This window comes from Felis catus, chromosome D1, assembly GCF_018350175.1.
Source record: "Felis catus isolate Fca126 chromosome D1, F.catus_Fca126_mat1.0, whole genome shotgun sequence".
Taxonomy (NCBI): Eukaryota; Metazoa; Chordata; class Mammalia; order Carnivora; family Felidae; genus Felis; species Felis catus.
In genome coordinates, this window is record NC_058377.1 from 76,785,458 (window position 1) to 76,801,343 (window position 15,886).

At 38.6% G+C, this 15,886-nt stretch overlaps 1 protein-coding gene across 5 annotated transcripts in view; it reads left to right on the forward strand.

Annotated features, from left to right (window-relative positions):
• The window catches only part of NELL1 (neural EGFL like 1), an 883,212-nt gene that overhangs the window by 578,374 nt on the left and 288,952 nt on the right, over positions 1-15,886 (forward strand). The gene's annotated exons all lie outside the window — the stretch shown is intronic.

A 15,886-nucleotide genomic window follows, 5' to 3' on the forward strand; every position in this document is an offset into this window, starting at 1 on the left:
CTCTCCTGGAAAGCGCATTCTTGGATTCCTTCTAGTTGGACTCAAGAGTCTAGAGGTCAACTCCCCAGTGAAGAGGCACATGGCCCATAATTCTTCACTGTACAAATGTAACCATGCACTGTAACTCCATGTTCACTGCTTCATAGTCTGTGATAGTTTACTTTCTTTTAATCTCTTTTTTTTTTTTTTTTTGAGGAAAGAGTGTGCAAAAGAAAACGAAAAGCACTGGGCTAATTTAAATGTTTGCTGTCAGTTTATTTACAGAATTTTTAAGGCCCTAGTTGGGAAATACACAAAGAAAAATGATCATGTTATCAGAGCTCAGAAATAGTTATTATTTAAGTTGGAAATGAAAATAATGGTTATGAGAACTTTCAGTGGCTTCATCTGCAAAAATGGCCTGCAGACAAAAATATAATTGAGAAAAGAGTGCATAGTTACAGTATTTTGGAAACTTTTGTGTCTCAGCTTTAACCTTTGGATTTCACTGTGGTTGGTTCATGAACCACAAGTTAAAGACAGTGGACTTAGACTTGAAAAATTCCTTATGGTTCCCAAAAGTCTCTGCCTTAACATATTACCTTATATTAGCTTCATTATGTATAAAGTCAGGGTCCGGGTTTGGAAAACCAAATGCTAGTTTGCAGGGACTTCATTTGAGGAGGAAGTGACTGTCTACCTATCTGTGAGTCTGTCTTTAAGAATAAAGCTAGTAGAGATAAGTTAGTTATAATCATGGTATTCTTTTAGCGGACTTTTACACATGTTGCTAGCCAGGGCCGCCACTGGCCTACAGTGTGATGCCTTGCTCTGGATAGATCTAGATCTGCACCAGAGGCATGGTTTGATGATACAGCAAGGGGTAATTTTTGGCATGAAGTCCTCCCCCCTGCAATGCCACATAACCCCATCCTACCTTAACCCACACTACCCGCTCTATCTTTTTCTCTCATGACTAGGGGAATTTGTTCATGGCACAACCAGCCCAAATGCAGACAGTAACCTGGCTATTGGCTTCTATTTGACAGTGGGAATTTATGCTGATAAGTACATTTGAGCTACAGTTTGCCTTTCTGTTAAAAGTGGTTGTCTCCAGAGTCTTCCCACAGTTGTTAGGTCAGACTGCCTTGATGGCACCTATTATACCATCGTGGAACTTTCCATTTATCAGTGTTAGATTTTTCCCACTTAGCTATGAGCATTTCTAGGACAAATGCTATGTATTCTATTTCCTTGTCCTGTGTAGCCCCTAACATAATGACTGATACAGACAAAATAAACAATATATATTTATTGAATCACCAAAAAATGAATGATTTTGTGTCCTGCCTATAATTGAGCCCCCTTAAATCTATTTTCTGCAATGCCCTCGGTAAGATCTTTCTGAAAGGAAAATTGTATCATGTCACTTTCCTACTTAAAACCTCTCATTGAGTGGCTTCCCTTTGGCCTTAAGAGAAAGTCAACTGAGTGTACATGAAAGACCTCCTATGGTGTGAGACCTGCTTCCTTCTCTAGGTTCACCATTTCCATCCGTTCTCTTCACTCCAGTAACAACACAGTGTGGCACCCCAAAAAGTGTGCAGACAGAGGTCATTTTTAAAGAGCCATGTATCCTTTCGAGGTCATACCTTTGCACATGGCCTTGGTTCCTTTCCCCTTCAGGAGATGACGGCCTTTTCATTTTAGAGGACTAAACTTGATCATTACCACCTTTGGGAAGCTTCCTTGACTAACTCTCTTTCCATTCCCTGCTGAGATGGAGGGGAGTAGCTCTCCCAGTTCTCTTAGAGAGCTCTGTATATCCTACCTAGTATGCATATCTCTGGTTATCATTACGCGCTTTCCTTCCCATCAGCCTTACTATACAGTCCATTCTTTGGCTACAGGAATGAAGGAGTCATTCATCCCTACAACATCAGACCCTGAGACAGGGATAAACTCTTACTTGCTGCTCACACTCAGTATTTATGGAAGGCAGATAAAAAGGTAGAAAGAAAAGACTGGCCTGAATTCACAGATAGGACTGGAGGACTGGAAGAACTACTGTATTGCAAAATACTCCTGTCTAGCTTCAGTCTATGAACCTTTCTTTATAAGACTCTCTCTAAAGAACTTTACTGCCCTCAAGGCAGTAAAATAGGTCGTTGGCAGGCTGCCTTTGTTTCCTGAGAAGCTTTCTGTACTACGTTAATGGATACTTTTATCTTAGGCTTTATCAATTTACTCTGCTTCACTTAAAGTCCTGATGCTATAAAGAACAGCAGCTACAGATTGTCTTATTTTTCTCTAAATTAACTCCTCTCCATTATGGCTCTATTTTAATGGCCTTGCAAATCATTCAGGTTGCATAGCTGACATTCATCTCAGCTCTTCCACATAGGAGCTCTGTGACATTGGATAAATTCCTTAGCCTCTCTGATCTGCAGTTTGCTAATCTGTAAAATAAAAGTAATTACTTTGCTTCATAAGATTGTTATAAAAATGAAATACGGTTGTTTGGTTTGGCAACAGCTGTGTAAGAAACCAGTTCAAAATTTAGTGGCTGAAAGCAAGTAATTGTCATGAGTCTGTCGAGTGATCAGATGATACTTCTCTCATCAGTATACTTTCTTGAGGGCTATTAAAAATAATAATCTCAAATCCTGATGTCCATAAATATCAATATAAAGATACTAAACTGTATCACTTCATAATTACCTGTCCCTACCACCATCTCCATAGGCTTACTTTTATAGAAGGATGCTTTAATGTTCTTACTTCAGCTTTCCTCAAGGTCTGGTATGTGAAATCTTGTTAGGGGACAGCTCTGAAAACAATGAATCTGCTTAAAAGGCCAACAGAAAAGATTCCCCTCAGAACTGAGAACCAGGAAAACTTGAGTTTTTCACCATGAATTTGTGTTCTTCTACCAGGTAATTATATGAAGTGGAAACAAAAAGGATGGTTTATTTTACAAATAGGAGAATTTTGAAGAAATGTATCCAGTTCTGGATCATTACAGAGGTTGCAAAAAAAAAAAAATAGTATTCCCATAGGCTCAGTTGGGAATATGCAAAATATCTGCAGGAAGCTGATTACAGAGCTAGAAATTGTTTGGAGGAAGGCACTTGGTCCTTGGAGTTTCCCTGGCAATTTGAATAACATGGGTACCCAATGTGGTAAAGTGTTCTTTACATCAAAGTGAATTTGCTTACACTGATATGGGAAGCTACATACATTGCATTTGTGATTGCCCCAAGAAACACGGAACAAAGAAAGTAGATATATTTTAAGTGGGAAAAAAATTGCTCTTTACAAAAGCAATTAAGAAAAATTGGAATACCTAGGGGCACTTGGGTGGCTCAGTCAGTTGGGCATCCCACTTCAGTTCACTTGTGGTTCACGGGTTCAAGCCCCACGTTGGGCTCTATGCTGACAGCTTAGAGCCTGGAGCCTATTTTAGGTGTCTCCCTCTCTCTCTGCCCCTCCCCAGGTTGTGCTCTCTCTCTCTCCCTCTCCCCCCCCCCCAAAAAAAATAAACAAACATTAAAAAAATTGGGATGTCTTGTTACCAATGTTGCAAATGCTTAAGACCAGTATAGCCCGAGTGTAAAAACAGTATCTCAGAGGGAGACTAGCCTGGGCACTAATCAGCTTACACATCTGATTTGCTACACTTAGTACCAAATCTCCTTCATGCAAAATAGATATAAATGAATGAATATTGCCACAAAAGAGAGAATATCATATATGTCCAAGTACAAGGCATTTTCCTTTTTTTCTATCCCTCAACAACAAAAAAAATTGCCTTAAATTCAAGTCCTTATAAGTGTTCTCTTATGACTAGAGAACCGGGCTTTTGTTTTGAACAATAAGAAGCTATTTGGAGGACGGGGGAAAAATGACATGAACTATGCCAGTTTAGGATTTTTATAGAATTTATTTGTAGAATAAAGGTTAAATGGGGGCAAAAAAAATCACTTAACAAAGAATTAGTCATTATTCCTGGAAATGTGTTCTCACAAATGCAAGTACTGAATGTTATTACATATATGCCTTTTAAAAATCACTTAATAACGCAGTTCAATTTTGGTCACCATGTAGAGGTCACAAATATTTACCTGTTAGATAAATGAGAAAACAAGAAGTCTTAACATTATGCAATTCGATTCTTGTGACTTCACTGGAAATTTCCAACGAAGGCATGAAACACATTCAAAAAGTGCTTTATCTCAAACAGACAGGTACAATGATGATAGGTTTGGAAAATTTTAGAGAATGTGAAAAATGACTCTGTATTGGGGAAGACCTTGAAGTCAAGATGCATGGGAAGAGATTAAACAAAATTATTTGATATCATGGTAAAGGATAATCATTCTAAATCTATTTAATGTAGCCTATTAAGTAATGTATTTAATATAACTATGCATGATAACTAAATCCATCAATCAAACTTTATACATACTGTCTATTTAATATGCTTCTCAAAGTTGTTCAACTTTGCCAAAAATATTTTTCTTTCTTTTTTAGATGTTATTATTGATAAAAAGGGAATCATTCTCCTTATACTTAAGATTGCTTCCTATTCAGGTATTTACCTGATCTCTTAAATGGGCATTCTGTGGAAAAAGGAAAGAAAAGAGATTTTGAAGTTACTGTGCAGAAATCTATAATAATGAAGAAGTAGATTTCTGGATTTGAAAACAGTACTATGAAAAGAAATGCAAAGGAATTTTTAAAAAAGATTTTATTCTTTTTTTTCAGTTTTTATTTATTTATTTTGAAAGAGCATGAGCAGGGGAGGGGCAGAGAGAGAGAGAGAGAGAGAGAGAGAGAATATCCCAAGCAGGCTCTCAGCTGCCAGTGCAGAGTCCGATGTGGGGCTTGAACTCAGAAACCCATGAAATCATGACCTGTGTCGAAATCCAGAGTGCCCCAAAATGCAAAGGAATTTCAAATGAAATTATATTTAACTATTCAAGGCAGTGGCTAGAGCATACCTAAAATACTCATTATAGTTTTGATCTTTGATCTTTCAACTTGACAAAAGATGTCATTTCCATGAAAAGGTATGGCACTAAAAATCAACTTTACACCAAGCATCAGAAAAAGATGTTGAAAACCCTGATTTATAAAGAACTTGTTTTCTCCAGGGTAAGAAAATTCTCTGAGGTTGATCCTATTCAAGATATTCATCCTGTAATGGAATTAGGTTATTTTGATCACAGTTTTATTCTTGCTAGTAGCAAGATACTTGATTCATTCGTTTACTTAGTAACTTCATTTGTTCTTTCTCTGATTCACTTGTTCCATGATGTTTTTCTTCCACTGAGTTCTTGCTTTGAGCTCGGCACTGTGCAAGCCTCTGAGGATGCAGCTTTGAGAATCTATGTCCTTTGTCTTGAGGACTGAGAATCAATAATCATCAGGCAATTTTAACGGAATGTGATGACTGTTACAATAGCAGCATAAGCAAGAGTGCTGTGAGAACACACAAGAGGGGACAACAGAGAGCTCCCCAGAGTAAGTTGTGCCTCTAGGGGTGAGTGGGGGGGGGCAGAGGGGGAGGAGGGCATATGAGTAAGCCCAAGAGAGACTGACAGCTTCCAGAAATGCCATCATAAGTCATCACCTATTACCTGGTGGTTAAAGCTTTTACTTTCCCCCCATCATTTCTTACAGTATATAAGTTATAGTATATAGTTATTGTTGAATTCGTTTTATCTACCAGAACTTGCACTGATTATCTAGAAGGCGGGATTTTGAACATTTAAGGTGCACATCTGAACTGTGAAGTGATTTTTTTTGGAAGGATAAGCCCTTTACGTTGATTAATTAACCTGATTAGACCCCTCATCGTAGTAGGCTCTAATTCTTGTGATTAGGAAGATTTACTATTTCTCTTAAGCTACTTTGCAGCACCATTGCTGTCTCTTCAGAGCCTTTCTCTTCTTGTCTGTGTTTCTGTCAGTCTGTCTGTGAGCTTGTTTCATCATTTAGGTTTTTTTTTTTTCCCCAGCACACTTCTTTTTTCCTCCATCTCCTAGTAGATCTCTAGAAACATATCCTCTTCTCTTCCTTGGTGCTGAGCTCCAGAGTGTACCCCGTGCTCTGATACAATATTGATCTCCTATTCCCTTTGGAAAGGGCCTTAGTGTTCATTTGAAATCCCATCTGTGACCCTTTTCTGTCATCCCTGGTTCTGCTGCCAGTGGCACAACCTGCTCCCCTGAGTGCCCACAGGCCACCCTCTTTACCTGGGGTGTGTCATAGTTCCAGTTACCACTTGTCTTTGGTGGCATCAGAACACGTGCCACCCACTCTTGCCCATGGCTGAAACAGTCACCCTCTTTCTGACTGAAGCCAGTGACGGCAGCTTTCCTGGTGAGAATGACCCTGTCGCTCATCCACCTGATACTTTCATCATCTTCTCCCAAGAAGCCACCTTTCTGCAAAAGGGATTGTCAATCTCTCCATCTTGTCCTCTGAGGCTATTTGGTATCTGTTTAGAGCACTCCAGAAATGGGCAGCTAAGAGTATTAGCATTACTTGACCATGGTTATTGTTTTCATCCAGATTGACAGATGCTTTTTATAGTCTCTGGCCGAATTTCATCTGAGAAGAGCTTAAAATGCACAGGAGGAGGAAAGTACTTCTCTCCTAGGATCCCCACTGAGCTGATAACAGTCTATGGGGAAGTCATCTATTTAAACAGAAATAAACACGCCTTGGGATGCCAGGAGCCTATTTTCAGCTTTATTAAGCTATTTTCAGCTTTATTAAGAAATCTGTGTTTAATTTTTCCAAACATCTCCATTCCTGTTCATTTAGCTTTTCGCTATGTGTGGATCAGTTAGAGCACTTGATGAGAATGCAGACCTTGCATTCTGCTCCTCACAGCAATGCAGCTCATTTGGAGAAGAGTAAAGAATCTGGAAGACTTCCAAGGGCCTCGTCAAAAACTTGTACTCAACTGGCTTTTCATGGGGACAAGAATTCCTGGTCAGATGTTGCCCGGTTCTTGGGAAATCTTCCCTGTCGGATATTTTTTCCTGTTAAAAATTCCTTGGATCCATGTAGATTGATCATACGATACTTTAGGCCACAGACAGCTCTTTGTCTGTCTGTGTGGGTAAAGGGTCAAAAAGTAAATACTGCAAGCTTTTCAGGCCATCTGGTCTCTGTGGCAGCTGTTTAGTTTTGCCATTTTAAAACAATGGGAACCATAGACAATAAATGTGGCAGTGTTCTAAGAAGATGTTATTTATGGACACTGACTGTAATTTAAATTTGACATTATTTTCACATGTCATGTAATACTGTTTTTCTCTTGACTTTTTCCAACCATAAAAAAAATGTAAAAGCCATTCTTTGCTTGCATGCCATACAAAAACAAGCCTGTGGACTCTAATTTCTGAACGTTGCTGTAGGCAGAGGGGGACTCCAGTAGTGAGCAAGACAGAAGCCCAGGTCTCAGGTGACTTTTGTTTGCCGAGAGGGAAAACTGACAATGAGTATGCAAACACACAAACAATGAATATTATGTCAAGTTTTAAGGACTAAGAAGAAAGGAAACCAAAACAAAACATGGATATTGGGGCTGACAGCAATTGGTAGGGGAGGGGCTGAGGGGGTGCGTTGCTTTAGCTGATAGGAAAAGTTTCTCTGACTTTGCATCTGAGTTGGACTCCAAATAGTGACAGGGAGACCTGTGGACATCTGGTCCAAGTAGATGGAATGGTGAAGGCAGAGGCCCAAGTCACGGTGAGCTTAGGGTGTTTGAAGAATTAAGATCACTAGCATAGCTGGAGACGACATTACAGAGGGGAAAGGGAAAGCCACACCGTGAGAAAGAAATACAGTGACAAGTGCTTGTAGGGTTCTGGGCCAGGTGAAGGGTTTTGGGATTTATTCAGGTTTCAGTACTAGACCATAGGTAGATTTAAAGCCGGGGAGGGACGGGAAGTGGTTTAGGACTTTGGCTAGGTCACTGAGTGGATGGGGGACTGTGGGTTGGGAACAATAGTGGAGACCAGGAGGGCAGTCAGGAGGCTAGTCTGAAATAGAGGTTTTTCCATTTACTCTTGTAACACTTGAAGTGTGAATCTGATAGAGGCTAAGGAGAAGGTGAGTGATGTAATATACAGCTTGGGTTGGACTACCAAATGAGATTTGTATCAAGAGTGCCACAAAAAGTTAAGTCTATATTATTCCATTTTACCTTATTAATGCTCACAATGACAGCTAACTATTTTGGGGGTACGCAAGCTGTAGCATTATTCTCAAAGTTCTGTGAGGAAGGTGTCTTTCTACAACAGAGATGAAACTAAAGTACTAATGGGCTCTGCAAAGGCCAAAAGGTCTCAAAACTGGTAGGTGGCAGAGGGACCCTACAACCCATATTTGTCCAGGTCTTAAACATGTGATATGTTTACTTATGTTTCCATTTTCTATTATTATACATCAAACCAACCCAAAGTGTCCTGGCTTAAAACAATGATTTATTATTTTTCATGATTTGAGGGTTGCCTGGGCTCACTGAGGGCTTCTGCTCCATGTGCTGTTGGCTGGGATCTTGCGTGAGGCTGCAGTCAGAGCCTGAAACGTTCAAGATAACCCCATTCCCAGGGCTGGCGATGGGTGCTAATTGGCTGCAGTGCCTCTGTGCTCCCTTATGTGACATTTCAACTATCATTAGGCTAGACAGGCTTTCTTACCACATGGTGGATGGATTCCAAGAGGGACCATTCCAGAGAGACAAGCCCCAATGTGCAAGTGCTTATCAAGCTCTGATGTATTGCATTTGATACCATTACCTTCGAGAAAGTCTTAGAGCCAAGCCCAGAACTGAAGTGAAAAGAGATTATGCATGGAAGGTAAGTTCATTAGCATCTGCCAGTATCTGTGACATTATTATCCTAGCTTCCGCCTTTATACAGAAATGTGCGAAAACTATTTCTGTTTCTGTGACTGTTCTCAGCAACTTAAGGATAGGCTAGAAAGGACATCAGATATGTCCAGATTCATGTGTTGACTAGGCATTTATTGGGTCCCTGCTCTGAGTGAAGTACTTTGCTGGGAAATGTGGAAAAGTAAGAATTAGGTAAGATACAGGTCCTTCCCTCTAGGTGCGTTTGGTCTAGAAGAAAAGATTATGCTTCCAGATGATGGTGCTTGAAAAAACAGATAAATGTTTGGGGATAGAAAATAGACTTTAAGATATATTTCAAATTGCTCTTCTTGGAGGCCTGGGTAAATTTCAGAAAGATGTTCTTCCTATGAAATGTATCCTTTTCTCTGACTTGCTATGATTTTCTATATAATGGAAGAAATTGAAGCATTTATTCTCCCAGAAAATTAGAGGGCATTGTGAAACATCAATTTTTCTCAAAAGTGAACTAATGTCCAGGTCAATTCAGTGTTTGAAGAAGGAGAATTGCATTTGCTACCTTGACCTCCAGCTTTGTTTGATCTCTGACTGGTTTAGGTCACTAAACAATATTGATTTTTTTTTTCATTGAAACCTTCCTGAAGTCAACTTTCTATAAAAAAACAACACCAAATAGCCACTGGAATGAAAAGTCCCAGTCTACTCATTGTGTGTATAACAGATGTTTGAGCAACAAAAAGTTTTGAGTATAATAGATGCTCATTTAATGTTAATGTTTAAGCTAGGACCTGCTGTTAATTCTTATAGGTGTTTGGCATTCTAATGAGATTTAAAAACAAAGCTATAATACCATTGAACATGTGCTTATGATATTTTAGACACTATCTAAATGCCTTCTGTGTGTCATTTCCTTTGCCTTTGTACATGTTTGTGATTGTTGGTACTGTAATTATCTTCATCTAGATAGAAAAGCTGCAGGCAAAAGAGTTAAGTAGCTTGCCCAAAGGCCATAGTCAGGGCTTGAACCCTGGTCATTTTGATTCCCAGTACCATTTGCATTTACCACTGTGTAATCCAAAAGTAGCAGTGGAAAAAGCATTGGAATAGTCTTCAGGGGAGTTGAGATCTAGTCCTTTGGGCTGAACTAACTAGCTATGTGATCCTGGACAAACCAACTTCTCTTGCCTGAAGAAAAAAAACATAACTCTTTTCTACAAACACAGACATTTGCAGCCCAGATTTCTATGCTAATTTAGAGCCTACATTTTCTTTACAGCTTACAGTGAATCTTTCATACTCCTGATCTCCTATACCCTGTTCTCTTTTTTCTTTCTTTTTATAATGAACATTTATCCCTTTCTAATATTCTATATCATGTACTTAGTTATTCTTTACTGTCTGTCTCCGCTGTTTTGGGATGCAAATGCTAGTGAGAGCAGTGGTCTTTGTCTGTTTTGCATAAAGATCTATCCCAAGTGACTCCAGAACTTCCTGGCACATAGGAAGCTGCAATAAACATATGGTATCCTTTTTTCTCAAGGGATATTGTTGTGGAAGATAGGAAGAGGCATTGCACGATGAAGAATATGGTGTAAGAAAGGGCAATGAGACATTGGGTGTCTTGGTCTTTTAAGTAGTTTCATTTTTGTGAGGAAGCCAGGAGAGAAGAAGACTGTACTCTGGGTAGGTTGCACGATGGAGAGGGTCTTGTGTGTCATACATCACTGTTCAGATTTTATTTCTTTGTTTATAGCCAGTTTGATCACCAAGACTTGTTAGGACACCAGAGTTCCAGGGCATATGGTGGTGGGTTCTGAGAGACAATCCTTGAGGCTTAATTGTATGTGGAAGTAACATTTAACCTTCTGCTCAAATGTATGGTCATTCTTTCCGGGGAAATGACAAGAGCCATCAAGAAAATAAGGAATGATGTTGTTATACTCTGAGCTCAGTGAGAAAAATGTGCAGATGCAGATGTGTTATTCCTTATTTATGGTAATTGAATTTTAAATTTAATTTAGCAGTAAAAATCTGCCATTTAAAGGATTGTTGCACTGTAAAAGACTTGAGAAGCGCATAGATTCTAGGGGTACTTAGAGAGGCATTTGATGCCTGATGGGTGACAAGCACAAATGCATCCAAATTAATCATAATTGCCTTTCTAGCAAGTAAAATACAGCAATGTGTTTATCAAAAGGGCGCTTCTGAAAGATACGAAAGGAACACGATAAATAGCAGGGCAAAAGGGTTATGTTACGAAGCCATGTGGTAAACAGAAGCTACCAAACTGTATACACAACAGAGTCTAGAGAATGTCGATTTCACGTATATCACATCTATTTTAATATTTTATAAGCATTTTAAAAAAGCTGAATATTATTCGATTTTGAACATTTACAATAGTTGTGTTAGCCTTACACACTTTTGGACATTTCAGCTTTTAAATTTTCATAGCCCTAACTAATGCAGTAAACATCTTGGTGCCCTTTTTGTTCTCCATATTAAGGATTGTTCTCTGAAGAGATCATACAGTGGAATTACTGGGTCAAAGGGTATGAATTTGTATCAGTCTGTCTGCTAACATGGCTAGTGAAAATTGGTACTTAATGTTTAGTTTTTGTTGTTGTTTTTTATTGCTAATGAGATTGAGATTGTGTTTATTAGCCAGTTGTTTCCTCTTCTCTGAAATGCCTTCTTATGCCCTTGGACGTTTTATCTATTGGAGCTTAGTGTTTTTCGTTTGGATATCACACTCAGAATTCTGCATATGCAAAAGCCAAGTCTTTCAGTGAAGCTAAATTGTCACTATTCTGGAACAATTAATCATTTCATTGGAACAGTTGGTCAATCTTCTGGTATGATGGGTCATTTCATCTGTACAAGTGGATCATTTTAGTGAAACATCTGCTGGGAAAAGGTGCACCCAATAAATCATGTTTGGAAGTAGAGCTGAAAATCAAAGCATAGACTAGTTCATGACTTGCTCATGAGTTCACAGGCACCTCCGTTTTGATTCTTTCCAAAGTATAATGATGATGGAAAGTTCAGGAAACATGGTGTTTCGCCACGTACATTAGGAGCCTCTGCACTAATTGCAGTATGTCAGTATTTTTATCTGCTTTCTAAAGAGATGTTGAGAGCAATCTTCCCCATGAAATTAACAGCCTGGATTCTCTCCTTTCAGTGACCCTTTGCCAGATGAAAACTCTGATCAACTTAATTTAATAAATGAGGAAGCTTGTTCCCTCATTTTTCATAGGTTGTCCTCTGCAGTTGGATTGAAGCCAGATCTACAGATAAGGAGATTACAGAAAACTATCTGAAATAATGAGTGCAAGGTTACTAAGCTTGAGGTGAAAAGGGAGGATAGTTTTATTTCTACCCAAGTGTGGGGATTTTGTATTAGTAATGTTATCTCCCAACTTTGCCACCATCACCCTGAGATCTAATGACATTTAGGGGTACTAGGAGCCCAGGTCAGCAAGCATAAAAGCTGTCTGAGTTCTTTTAATCTTGTGCCATACCATAAATGTGAATTAGATTAACTACAGATTTGTTCTGTGAAAAATTAGGGTGTTAATAGCGTTCCTTTTCCTGTAACTTCCTGTTCCATTATAGAACTTATTTAAGTGTTCTTTAAAAATATTTGCTCTAATGGTTTGCCTCCTTCCCTAACTTTTTTTTTTCCAAACCATAAGAGACTCTTAAAAACTGAGAATAAACTGAGGGTTGATGGGAGGTGGGAGGGAGGAGAAAGTGGGTGATGGGCATTAAGAAGGGCACCTGTTGGGATGAGCACTGGGTGTTGTATGGAAACCAATTTGAAAATAAATTTCATATTAAAAACAATATTTGCTCTAAAAATAGATACTCTGCATTCTTGCTCTGCGGGATTAGGGCTTGGTAACCCTTGGTATAGGATTATACCTATCTGCTATGGATGAAAATATTTCAGTCATTTAACCCAGGATGTACAACTAGCCCCAAACACATACATGTATGCATACAAACTTGTGCATGTTTTCATAAGACAAAACTAAATCCAGATAATACCGCACCACAGAGCAGCGGCTCACAATAAAGATATAATTGTTTTGAACTCAACTAGCCATGGTTTCTTTCTAGGCTTTCTGTTCTGAACACCCACCAGCAGTAATGACACATCTGAGCCCCAAACTTTTGTCCCTCAAATCCTAGCCCAGGACAGAAATAATGGTTTTATAATCTGTACCATGGTAAAGTGTAGGGACATATCTCCCTCACTTTAATTCCAAATGAAAAGCCAAAGGCCTTTTATATTCTTTCAGAAGAGAGGTCCATCACAACCTCTGCTTTAAACAGATTAAACTGTGGTTCAACAGCCTGGCTGTTGCAAATGATCAAGTTGTGCTCAAGATTCACGTTTTATTTGGTAAGTGATGAAACAAATAAACCTTGTGTTCAGAATAATAATTATTTTTTAATTATTAAGTGAGTATGGTTTTCTATTTATGTTATCTCAGAAGGATTCAGGGCTATTTGTCATGGATAGACGCCAAGCTAATCACAAAGTTCATGTGAAACCAAATACTTAGCGTTATTAAGCATATGTAGGAAATAGCATGTGTTATACAGAACCCAGCAGCTCTAAATTGGAACCTTTAGCCTTTTCCATTTACTACTGAGAGACTGCTCAAGTCTTAGTATCTTCATCCATAAAAATAGGGATAAAACAGTAAACATCTCATGAGGTGGTTGTAGAGCTTAAGGAGATAACACATGTAGAAGAAGGTAGTGTGTGTTATGGTGTAGGGAGTTATTAAAGATAACAATGTCAATGAATATAGCACTTGCAATAAAGGAAGCCAACCAAATTTGAAAATCTCTTTTCTGAGCTAACACGTCAAGAAAACAAGGTGCAGAAAATAAGGGCAAATTAAGCCTCCCTGAACTCTCCCTTGGAGAAGGCTGATAGTAGGTCACTAGGAGATTTGTAGCCTGCAGAACACTGCATTTCTTTGTTAGCTTTTGAAGAAATATGTCTAAAAAGTGTATAGGTATGGAACTGTGCAGAGAACCACATAAGCTATCTGTATAAGCAATAATCAATAAACATTTGCTTATCATAGAGCTATGGTTCCATTTCCAAGATTACTGTGTCATCTAGGAAGAAAGCTATTTTTGTTGTTTTTGTTTTTAATTTTTTTAATATTTATTTATTTATTTATTTATTTATTTATTTGAGAGAGAGACAGGGTGCAAGCAGGAAGGCAGAGAGAGATGGAGACACAGAATCTGAAGCAGGCTTCAGGCTCTGAGCTGTCAGCACAGAGCCTGACATGGGGCTTGAACCCCCAGGCCACGAGATCATGACCTGAGCTAAAGTCAGCCACCCAACTGACTGAGCCACCCAGTCACCCCATGAAAGCAATTTTTGAAGAGAACATCAAGACCTTATTTTTCTTTCCTCCCTCTGAAATTCTGTATTCATTTTCTCTCCTTCTTTTCCAACTCACTATCAGTCCTTCAGCTTTACTTTGAAGTTAATCTAGCAGTGGGAAACAATTTTCTCATGACATTATCTTGTGATAGTATCATAGGCTGCTGACATTATTTCTAATTATACATACAGTAAATGGTTTAATTTCCTTCTTGAACCGCTTATGTACTTTATGTCAGACGTGTTCCTTTTGATCATCCCATGGGATTGATATCTCACCATAGGAGTTTCATCAAAAGGAAAAGAGTTGGGGAGCAAGCAGGCTTCAAAATGCCTTGAAGAAAGCAAAGTTCTAGGCAGAGTTTACTTGTGAGTAGATGCAGGTAGCTATCCTTTTTTAGAACATTAGACTGTGTTCTACACATCTTGTTAGACACTTAGCACAGATTTTTATTTTAGCTTTACTTCACTTCTTTGGAGCCAAGTGTGTTATCCTCATTTTGTTGAAGAATCAACTGAACCCAGAATCTTAGGGTAATGTTGTCAAGGTGACATAACAAGCAATGGGTGTGACCTCTCTTTGATTCCAGGTTGAACTCCAAAGCTCTCTCCCTCAACCTATCCTGTTCCTTAAGACCTGACAACACTCTAAATACATATTTCCTGAACATGAGTGACACTTTATATCATTCCTTACAATGACTTTTAAAATGTCTGACATTCCTGTTCTTTATTACTCAAATTCCACCTCCCTGAAAGGAACTGATGTGAAAACAAATAGTTCATCAAGAAGAATTCATCTTTGGCCCTTCCCAATTGGATGAGTAGATGGGAGTTTTTGGAAAATATAAGTTAATTTTAAGCCTTTCATGATAGAGACCAACTTTCTCTTTATTCCAATCACTATTCTAAAATGTTGTTTATGATCTTAATGACAGTTTATTTTTGACAGGATAGAGATAGGAGCTATAATTTCATCATATAAAGGCAGTTCTACTTAATCTTTCTAGTATATAAGGGGCTATAATAAGTGCCTTATATACATTAAAAAAATTGACAAGAACTATGTGAGAAAACTGGTATTAAATCTAATTTAATAGGGGTGCCTGGCTGGCTCAGTTGGTAGAGCATGAGACACTTGATCTTTATGTCATGAGTTCAAGCCCCATGTGGGTTGTAAAGATTACTTAAAAATAAAATCTTAGGGGCAGCTGGGTGGCTCAGACAGTTAAACGTCTGACTTTGGTTCAGGTCATGATCTCACGGTTTGTGGGTTCGAGCCCCACATTGAGCTCCCTGCTGACAGCTCAGAGCCTGGAGCCTGCTTCAGATTCTGCATCTCCCTCTCTCCCTGCCCCTCCCCTGTTGGTGCTCTTTGTCTCTCTCTCAAAATTGAATAAATGCTAAAAAAAATTAAAAAATAAAATCTTAAAAAAACTAATGGATGAGAAAAGTGAGGTTCAGAGGAACTATTTACTTGTTCAAGGTATGTAAAACAAGTAAGTTACAGGACTGGTATTTGAAACCAGATCTATGTGGCCCTTAAATATGTACACTTTCCTTTACCCTCATCATAAGAAATAACATTTGGGTTC